We start from the raw sequence: 11065 nt of genomic DNA on the forward strand, positions 1-11065 counted from the left end.
CCACTAATTGTTGCGATACCTGTAGTATCATTGTCCCTTTGATATTTCCAAGCCGGAGGCACATGGGCATATTTGAGGAAACAGTGATGGTCTCCATAATATTGCAATGTCCCCTCCCATTTCACTTTATCATCTCTGAAGATTCCATGCACTGGAACCTGGAGCTGCCAGTCTTGCCGTTCTTTCAATTACTTCTCTGTTACTGCAGCAATAGCAAACTCCCATATGTTGATCAATCATCTGCCTTACCAGCCAGGATCCTTCCATTAAAATATTCTACTTTAGCCTTCCAATCCTCCTGTATGTCTTCTCTTGCCCACGTTGGTGGTGCCGGCCCCACTGATTTAGTTAACAAGACTACAGTCATAGTGACCAAAGGTAAACACGAGGAATTCTGCAGATGCTGGAAATTCAGGCAACACACATCAAATTTGCTGGTGAACGCAGCAGGCCAGGCAGCATCTTTAGGAAGAGGTACAGTCGACATTTCGGGCCGAGACCCTTCGTCAGAGTGACCACTTTATTCGCTACGCTGTGCAGATTAATATCATTAATACAAATATTTCATCAGCCCATCATGTGCCAGCAACTCAATGCATAAAAACAGGCAGACATGCTGAAAAGGTTCAGACCAAGCATCAGAATGGGGAAAAATGTGACCACAAGGCATTGATCTTGTGGATAGTCAGGGGCTTTTTCCCAGGGCTGAAATGGCTATCATGAGAGGCTACAGTTTTAAGGTGTTTGGAAGTAGGTACAGAGCAGATGTCAGCGGTAAGTTTTTTACACAGAGAGTGGTGAGTGCGTGGAATGGGCTGCCGGCGACAGTGGTGGAGGCGGATACGATAGGATCTTTTAGGAGACTCCTGGACAGGTACACGGAGCTCAGAAAAATAAAGGGCTATGAGTAACCTAGGTAATTTCTAAAGTAAGTACGTGTTCGACACAGCATTGTGGGCTGAAGAGCCTGTATTGTGCTGTAGGTTTTCTATGATTCTATGCTCTAAAGTGACTTAGATTGTGGAATGATAGTTGGAGCCAGGTGGAGTGTTTTGAATATCTCAGAAACTGCTGATCTCCTGGGATTTTCACCCATAACAATCTCTACATAAAGAGAATGGTGCAAAAAAAACCCAAAAATAAAACATTCAATGAGTGGCATTATGCTCTGTAACTCCAAAACATAAAACTAATCGAAAGAAAAACCTACCTATACCTGCTTTGCGCCTCCTTGTTTTTCTTAACCCAGACCTCAATATCTCTTGAAAATCAAGGTTCCCTAAACCTTATATTCTAACAGGCACAAACAAACTTTGTACTCTCAACATTTCACATTTGAAGGCCACCCACTTACCAAGTACGCCCTTGCCAGAAAACAGCCTGTCCCAATCGACACCTGTCAGAGCAAGTTCATCGCGGCGCTTGGAAAAACGGGGAAGCGGAGATTCTGTTGCACACTACAGCCATTTCAGGTTGCCGTGTAGATCTGAGACAGTATGGGGTCTTCTCTGCTTTCCATTGGGATCATCTCTGCCATAATAGGGAGACTTCCAATTTGCATTAGGGAGAATACGTCAAGAAGAGCATCCACTTTTTAAAATATTTCAGGTATTTCCTTTTCCGCGTTAAATGAAACAATCCATCAGTATTTTCATAATTAGTTGTCCCCTTGAATTCAATCTTGTAACTGTCCCACAAGAAACAGAACCCACCTCCACATTCACACTGCTGCTCCTGGTGGAACACCCTTCTGCGGATTAAAAATGGGTACGAGTGGTTGATGATCAGTAACGAAGGTAAACTCTATCCAGTGCAAGTATTGATTGTAGCATCTTACACCACAAGCCACACACAAGGCCTCTCTGTCAATCTGTGCACAAATTTTTCTCTGCAACAGTAAGGGAGTGTGATGCAAAGGCTATGGGGTGTTCACTTCCATCACTCATAACACGTGACATTAGACAAGGTGGCACAGCCAAGCTTCACTGGCCAATGTGGATCATAATGTGTGAGTACTGTGTCTGACATCACCATTTCCTTTTACCTTTTGGAAAGCCACTTCACACTGCTTTGTGATTTTCCAGTTCTTCCTTGTCTGTAGTAATGAGATCAAAGGCTGGAGCATGGTAGCCAGGTTTGGCAGGAATCTGGCATAGTAATTAGACAAATCCTAAAAAGGATTGCAACTGTGACGTGTCTTTTGTGATATATCCTTTGGGCACATGCCACTGCTTGAGTTTTCTCAGCAAACTTGTCATGTTTGTGTACCAAAGGCGTGACCACAGTAAGTGATGCTTTCTTTAAAGAATTCACACTTGTTGTATCATGCTCTGAGTCCATAAACTTTTAACCTTTTTAACTCGGTCTTGAGATTTTGGAGACGTTCCTTTCATCCTTACTGGTAACAAAGATGTCATGATTATGAAGACACACAGTCCTCTTTTATTGTCATTTAGTAATGCATTAAGAAATGATACAATATTTCCTCCGTTGTGATATCACAAAGCACAGGACAGACCAAGACTGAAAAAAACTAACAAAACCACATACTTATAACATATAGTTACAACAGTGCAACAATACCATAACTTGATGAAGAAGTCCAGGAGCACAGTAAAAGTTCAAAATCTCTCAAATGTCCCACATCTCACGCAGACGGGAGAAGGAAGAAAAACTCTCCCTGCCGTACCCGACCACAGTCTGACTCTGAGTCATCCAAAAACTTCGAGCTCTGATCAGCTCTCCGACACCGAGTACTGAGCGCCATCTCTATCTGAACGATTCGACCTCCATCTCGGTCGCCAACAGCAGACAAAGCCGGGGATTTTGAGGCCTACACTCCGAAAGATTCCCGACTGCGCAGTCACGACAGCAGCGAATGAGCGTTTCAGAAATTTTTCCAGATGTTCCTCCGTGCTTTCACATCCCTTCTCCATCAAATCAGAATTGTCCACGGCCCCTATTTAACGGATACGATATCATTTTTCACCGGAAGGCTGCGCACGCACGGTGCGCTGCTATCTCTCCTCCCGCACCTCCAGATAACACTGAGTGCCTGGGTAGCCTTACAGTAACTGGTCCATGGCTTTCTGGTGGAGTGCGGGTGCAGATGCTACTCCCCAAAAAAAAGCGCCAATTATGAATGTTTGTGAATGTTTATGGTGAGAAACATTTTGGGCTCTTTTTCCATCTCCATCTGCAGGCAGGCCTCAGCTAAATCCATTTGCTGAAATGATTCACTCCAGAAAAGTTTGCAAAGATACCCTCTATCCTCTAGCTTGGGCACAAAGTACTGACCTACTTTCAGTAGTGGGTAGATAGTGACATTTCCACAAAATTTCCACAAATCCATTCTTCTTGGTTACTGGATCCAGTGGCATTGTCCATGGGCTCCACTCAGCCTTGGAAAGAATTCCTTCAGTCTCCATATTATCTGGCTCACTGGCTACTTTATCACAGAGGGTATAAGGAACCACTGGACTTTGCAAATCTTGGGAATGACGTTTTCTTTTTACACTATTTTGCCATTGATATGTTTCCAGTGCCACTCCCGTGGCATCATTCAGTAATAAAAACACCCTCTCCCTCTATGTCAATAAGACCTAGGAACTGATTGTAGACTTCAGGACAGGGAAACCAGAGGACCGTGAGCCAGTTCTCAACAGAGGATCAGAGGTGGAGAGGGTCAGTAACTTTAAATTCCTGGGTATCACTATCTCAGAGGGCCTGTCTTGGACCCATCACACAAATATTGAAGCGAGCAAAAGCACAACGGCACCTCTACTTCCTCAGGAGTCGAGGAGGTTCAGCATGTCATCGCAAACCTTGGCAAACTTCTACAGATGTCTGGTGGAAAGTGTGCTGATTGGCTGCATTACAGCCTGGTACGGGAACACCAACGCCTTCGAGCAGAAAATCCTACAAACGGTAGTGGATTCAGCCCAGTATCACGGGTAATACCTTCCCAACCATTGAGCACATCTACACGAAACGTTGCCGTGGAAAAGCAGCATCCATCATCAAAGATCCTCACCAGCCAGGCCATGCTCTTTTCTCACTGCTGCCATCAGGTAGAAGGTGCAAGAGCCTCAGGACTCGCACCACCAGATTCAAGAACAGTTACTACCTCTCAGCCATCAGGCTCTTGAACAAAGGGGATAACTACACTCATTTAAGGACTCTGTTATATTGTTATTTCATACTCGTTACTTATTGCTATTTATTTATATCTGTATTTGCACAGTTTGTTTACAGTTACTGTTTTATTAGATTTGCTATGTATGCCCACAGAAGAAGAATCTCAGGGTTGTATGTGGTGACTTGTATGTAATCTGATACTCTGAACTATTATGGCTTGTTGGTTGTTGCATTTCAGTGTTACAAATGTCATTCCTATAGGACTTATCTGTTCTCCAGTATAAGGTTTTAGTTGGATACCTGCAGGCTTCAGTTCAGTATCTTTGAAACGCCATTCAAACTCGTTTTGTGGAATGACTGAAAGCTCTGAGCCAAGTGCCCAATTCCATTTTAATTAACTTGCTGTTCACGTTTGGTGTAAGCAATATCACTTACCTTGAGTTTGTTTTCACATTTAAATCTCAAGTCTACACAGTCCTATATCACTCTCATCATTATCATATATTTCATTTCCTTTTGAAACTGTAACTCGATTATTTTTTATCTTTTTCGCTTCCTTCTGTGGTCCACCTATTTTTGTCTTCCTAACATGCACGTTGTATACATCCTACTTTGTTGCATTTTCTGCAAGTTTCACCTTTAAGCCTGCATTGGTTTGATGTACATATGTGAGCCCTGCTACAACAGTAACACAATGTGTTTGGCCAGCCAGGTTTCTGTTTAGATATTACAATTTTGTTCAACTTTCATTCCTGACTACAACTCAATTGCAAGTCTGACTGCTATTTCCACTGATATAGTGATTTCAACTGCTCTTTTAAATGTGAGTTGTGCTTCAGTTAGGCAGCAACATCTGTTTGTCCTCTGTTGGGCAATGGTTCATGGTACACAGCATGGTAGCAGTTGTGGCATCATACAGTACCTTTTTTAATTCACTTTCATATGACTTCATTGCAGGAGATGTGGCATGCAAATTGTGGATGGATTGCTAAGCAGTTTGCACTTAGCCCCACAATGCTGGACCTTCTGTTTTTACCGCTTACGCGCTCAATGTGGCTTGTTGGTTGTTGTATTTCACAATCACAAATGTCATTCCCATGGGAGATATCCAGTATCCAGTAGAAGTTCTTATCTGGATATCTGTTTAGTATCTTTGAAATGTCTCTCATATTGTGGAATAACTGAAACAGCTGAACCAGTGTCTAATTTCCTTTTAATTAATTTGCCATTCACCTCTGGCAGAAGCCATGTAGCTTATCAATTGATAATTTCTACACTGTAATTCTCAAGACTACACAGTCCAGTGTAATTCTCACCATTATCAGATTTTTCATCAACAGCATGTAGATTGGTGCTCTATTTCAAACTGCAACTTGACTTCTTAGCCTTTTCTCTTCTCAGAGCAGTCCATTTATTTTTGTCTGACTGGTATACTCTCTGAATGTGTCCTATGTTGTTGTATTTTCTGCAAGTTTCACCTTTAAATCTGCATTTGTTTGGTGTGTGTGAGCACTAGTCACAAGGGGAACACACAATTTGATTGACCAGGCTGGTTTCTGTTTAGACTATCCAATTTTATTCACATTCATTTTCATTCTTGAATGCAACTGAGTAGCACCTCTGTCTGCAGTTCCCATTGAAATCATTTGAATGCAAGCTGTGCTTCAGTTAGGAGCTGGTTTTGAATGCTTTCTTTTAAATTTGACTGTTCCTTGCAGTGGCAGCATAATTTCCAATGACTCGCTGTGTTTAGCAGGTTGGTAGCCATCTCGAGTTTGTTTTAAAATCCCATCTTTGTTGCCAATGTTATGTTAGAAACATAGAAACATAGAAAACCTACAGCACAATACAGGCCCTTTGGCTCACAAAGTTGTGCCGAACATGTCCCAACCTTAGAAATTACTAGGTTTACCTATAGCCCTCAATTTTTCTAAGCTCCATGTACCTATCCAAAAGTCTCTTAAAAGACCCTATCGTATCCGTCTCCACCACCGTTGCTGGCAGCCCATTCCACGCACTCACCACTCTCTGAGTAAAACACTTACCCCTGACATCTCCTCTGTACCTACTCCCCAGCACCTTAAACCTGTGTCCTCTTGTGGCAACCATTTCAGCCCTGGGAAAAAGCCTCTGACTATCCACACGATCAATGCTTCTCATCATCTTATACACCTCTATCGGGTCACCTCTCATCCTCCATCGCTCCAAGGAGAAAAGGTCGAGTTCACTCAACCTATTCTCATAAGGCATGCTCCCCAGTCCAGGCAACATCCTTGTAAATCTCCTCTGCACCCTTTCTATGGCTTCCACATCCTTCCTGTAGTGAGGTGACCAGAAATGAACACAGTACTCCAAGTGGGGTCTGACCAGGGTCCTATATAGCTGCAACATTACCTCTCGGCTCCTAAATTCAATTCCACGATTGATGAAGGCCAATACACAGTATGCCTTCTTAACTACAGTGTCAACCTGCGCAGCTGCTTTAGGGTCCTATGGACTAAGACCCCAAGATCCCTCTGATCCTCCACACTGCCAAGAGTCTTATCATTAATACTATATTCTGCCATCATATATGACCTACCAAAATGAACCACGTCACACTTATCTGGGTTGAATTCCATCTGCCACTTCTCAGCCCAGTTTTGCATCTTATCAATGTCCCACTGTAACCTCTGACAGCCCTCTACACTATCCACAACACCTCCAACCTTTGTGTCATCAGCAAACTTACTAACCCATCCCTCCACTTCCTCATCCAGGTCATTTATAAAAATCACGAAGAGTAGTGGTCCCAGAACAGATCCCTGAGGCACTCCACTGGTAACTGACCTCCGTGCAGAATATGACCCGTCTACAACCACTCTTTGCCTTCTGTGGGCAAGCCAGTTCTGGATCCACGAAACAATGTCCCCTTGGATCCCATGCCTCCTTACTTTCTCAATAAGCCCCGCATGGGGTACTTTATCAAATGCCTTGCTGAAATCCATATACACTACATCTACTGCTCTTCCTTCATCAAAGTGTTTAGTCACATCCTCAAAAAATTCAATCAGGCTTGTAAGACACGACCTGCCCTTGACAAAGCCATGCTGACTATTCCTAATCATATTATACCTCTCTAAATGTTCATAAATCCTGCCTCTCAGGATCTTCTCCATCAACTTAACAACCACTGAGGTAAGACTCACTGGTCTATAATTTCCTGGGCTATCCCTACTCCCTTTCTTGAATAAAGGAACAACATCTGCAACGCTTCAGTCCTCTGGAACCTCTCCTGTCCCCATTTATGATGCAAGTATCATCGCCAGAGGCTCAGCAATCTCCTCACTCGCCTCCCACAGTAGCCTGGGGTACATCTCATCTGGTCCTGGCGACTTATCCAACTTGATGCTTTCCAAAAGCTCCCACACATCCTCTTTCTTAATATTTACATGCTCAAGCTTTTCAGTCCGCTGCAAGTCATCACTACAATCACCAAACAACAGGAATTCTGCAGATGCTGGAAATTCAAGCAACACACATCAAAGTTGCTGGTGAACACGGCAGGCCAGGCAGCATCTCTAGGAAGAGTTACAGTCGACGTTTCAGGCCGAGACACTTTGTCAGGACTAACCAGTAGTCTGTTTAGTTAGTCTATAATTTCCAGGACTAACTAGTCATGACAGAGGGTCTCGGCCTGAAACGCCGACTGTACCTCTTCCTAGAGATGCTGTTTGGCCACTGCGTTCACCAGCAACTTTGATGTGTGTTACTACAATCACCAAGATCCTTTTCCATAGTGAATACTGAAGTAAAGTATTCATTAAGTATCTCTGCTATTTCCTCCAGTTCCATACACACTTTCCCACTGTCACACTTGATAGGTCCTATTCTCTCACATCTTATCCTCTTGTTCTTCACATACTTTTAGAACACCTTGGGGTTTTCCTTAATCCTGCCCACCCAGGCCTTCTCACGGCCCCTTCTGGCTCTCCTAGTTTCCTTCTTAAGCTCCTTCCTGTTAGCCTTATTATAATCTTCTAGATCTCTAACATTACCTAGCTCTCTGAAGCTTTTGTAAGCTTTTCTTTTCTTCTTGACCAGATTTATTACAGCCTTTGTTCACTACAGTTCCTGTACCCACCATAACTTCCCTGTCTCATCAGAATGTACCTATGCAGAACTCCACACAAATATCCCCTGAACATTTGCCACATTTCTTCTGTACTTTTTCCTGAGAACATCTGTTTCCAATTTAAGTTTCCATTTTCCTGCCTGATGGCCTCATAATTCCCCTTACTCCAATTAAACGCTTTTCTAACTTGTCTGTTCCTATCTCTCTCCAATGCTATTGTAAAGGAGATAGAATTATGATCACTATCTCCAAAATGCTCTCCCACTGAGAGATCTGATACCTGACCAGGTTCATTTCCCAATACCACATCAAGTACAGTCTCTCCTCTTGTAGGCTTATCTACATATTGTGTCAAGAAACCTTCCTGACCACACCTAACAAACTCCACCCCATCTAAACTCCTTGCTCTAGGGAGATGCCAATCGATATTTGGGAAATTAAAATCTCCCATCACGACAACTCTGTTATTATTACACCTTTCCAGGATCTGTTTCCCTATCTGCTCCTCAATATACCTGTTACTATTGGGCAGCCTATAAAAAACACCCAGTAAAGTTATTTACCCCTTCCTGTTTCTAACCTCCACCCACAAAGACTCCGTAGACGATCCCTCTATGGCGTCCACCTTTTCTGCAGCCATTACACTATCTCTGATCAGCAGTGCCACGCCCCCACCTCTTTTGTCTCCCTCCCTCCCTATCCTTTCTGAAACATCTAAAACCAGGCACTTGAAGTAACCATTCCTGTCCCTGAGCCATCCAAGTCTCTGTAATGGCCACCACATCATAGCTCCAAGTACTGATCCACGCTCTAAGCTCATCCACTTTGTTCACAATACTCCTTGCATTAAAATAGACACATCTCAAACCATCAGTCTGAGCGCATCCCTTCTCTATCACCTGCCTATCCTCCCTCTCGCATTGTCTCCAAGCTTTCTCTATTTGTGAGCCAACCACCTCTTCCCCAGTCTCTTCAGTTCGGTTCCCACCCCCCAAGAATTCTAGTTTAAACTCTCTCCAGTAGCCTTAGCAAACCTCCCCACCAGGATATTGGTTCCCCTGGGATTCAAATGTAACCCGTCCTTTTTGTACCTGCCCCGAAAGTGATCCCAATGATCCAGAAATCTGAATCCCTGCCCCCTGCTCCAATCCTTCAGCCATGCACTTATCCTCCACCTCATTCTATTCCTATACTCACTGTCGCATGGCACAGGCAGTAATCCCAAGATTACTACCTTTGCGATCCTGCTTCACAACATCCTTCCTAACTCCCTGTACTCTTTTTTTCAGGACCTCTTCCCTTTTCCTACCTATATCATTGGTACCAATATGTACTACGACCTCTCGCTGTTCTCCCTCCCACTGCAGGATATCTTGGACACGATCTGAAACATCCCGGACCCTGGCACCTGGGAAGCAAATTACCATCCGAGTTTCTTTCCTGCGTCCACAGAATCGCCTGTCTGGTCCCCTAACTATAGAGTCCCCTATCACTACTGCCTTCCTCTTCCTTCCCCTACCCTTCTGGGCCACAGGACTGGACGCTGTGCCAGAGGCACAGCCACTGTCGCTTCCCCAGGCAGGCTGTCCCCCCCAACAGTACTCAAACAGGAGTACTTATTGTCAAGGGGTACAGCCACAGGGGTACTTTCTAGTACCTGTCTCTTCCCCTTCCCTCTCCTGACTGTTACCCACTTGTCTGTCTCCCGTGGCCCTGGTGTGACCACTTGCCTGTAACTCCTCTCTATCACCTCCTCACTCTCCCTGACCAGGCGAAGGTTATCAAGCTGCATCTCCAGTTCCCTAACTCGGTCCCTTAGGAGCTGCAGCTCGACACACCGGTTGCAGATATGGCCATCTGGGAGGCTGGGAGACTCCAGGACCTCCCACATCTGACACCGAGCACAGAAAACCGGCCTCACACACATACTACTTCCTTTCCGCAATAACACAGGTAAACCTACCTCGCCTCGTCATCTCCTAAGCCCGTTGAGCCAAAGCCCTATCACTCTGCTACCTCTCACTCCACTGCCTGCTCCGAGCACTGCCTGCTGGATATGGCAGTCTTCTTTTTAAACCTTTTCCACTCTACTGGCTGATGTCACACGCCTGCGCAGTCTTGCCTCTTTTTTACCCGGAGTAGTAAAAAATGCCTTCGCTCCTGAAATCAGCCGTTCATTTGCAGCCTTCTTGCTCCGAATTTGTAACTTCTGTTAGTGTTCTAATGTTCTGTAACTTGAGAACATTAAATTAATTCAAAGAAGACACAGGAGTCAGCGAATGTGGGTCTAGTTCAAGTTTACTTTAAGTAGCATGATGGCATATGCAATCAATGTATTTTTACATATAACCTGTAAATAATTACTTAAACAAACAGGAATGCAGAATCAACCAATATATACACAAGTTTACTCAAATGTTATTGAAATACCAAATACACAACATCACCCTTAACCCATGACCTCTTGTAGTCTCACCCAATCTCATTTCATTTACCCTACCTATGCCCCTTATAATTTTGTATACCTGTATCAAATCTCCCCTCAATCTTTAATGTTTTAGGGAATGAGGTCCAAACCTAATTCAACATTTCAAGTCAAGTCACTTTTTATTGTCATTTCGACCATAACTGCCGGTACAGTGTACAGTGAAAACAAGACAACGTTTCTCAGGACCATGGTGCTACATGAGACAATACAAAAACTACACTGAACTATGTAAAACAACACAAAAACTACACTAGACTACAGACCTACCCAGGACTGCATAAAGTGAACAAAACAGTGCAGGCATTACAATAAATAATAAACAAGAC

The sequence above is a fragment of the Mobula birostris genome, chromosome 4 (assembly GCF_030028105.1).
Source record: "Mobula birostris isolate sMobBir1 chromosome 4, sMobBir1.hap1, whole genome shotgun sequence".
Lineage (NCBI taxonomy): Eukaryota > Metazoa > Chordata > Chondrichthyes > Myliobatiformes > Myliobatidae > Mobula > Mobula birostris.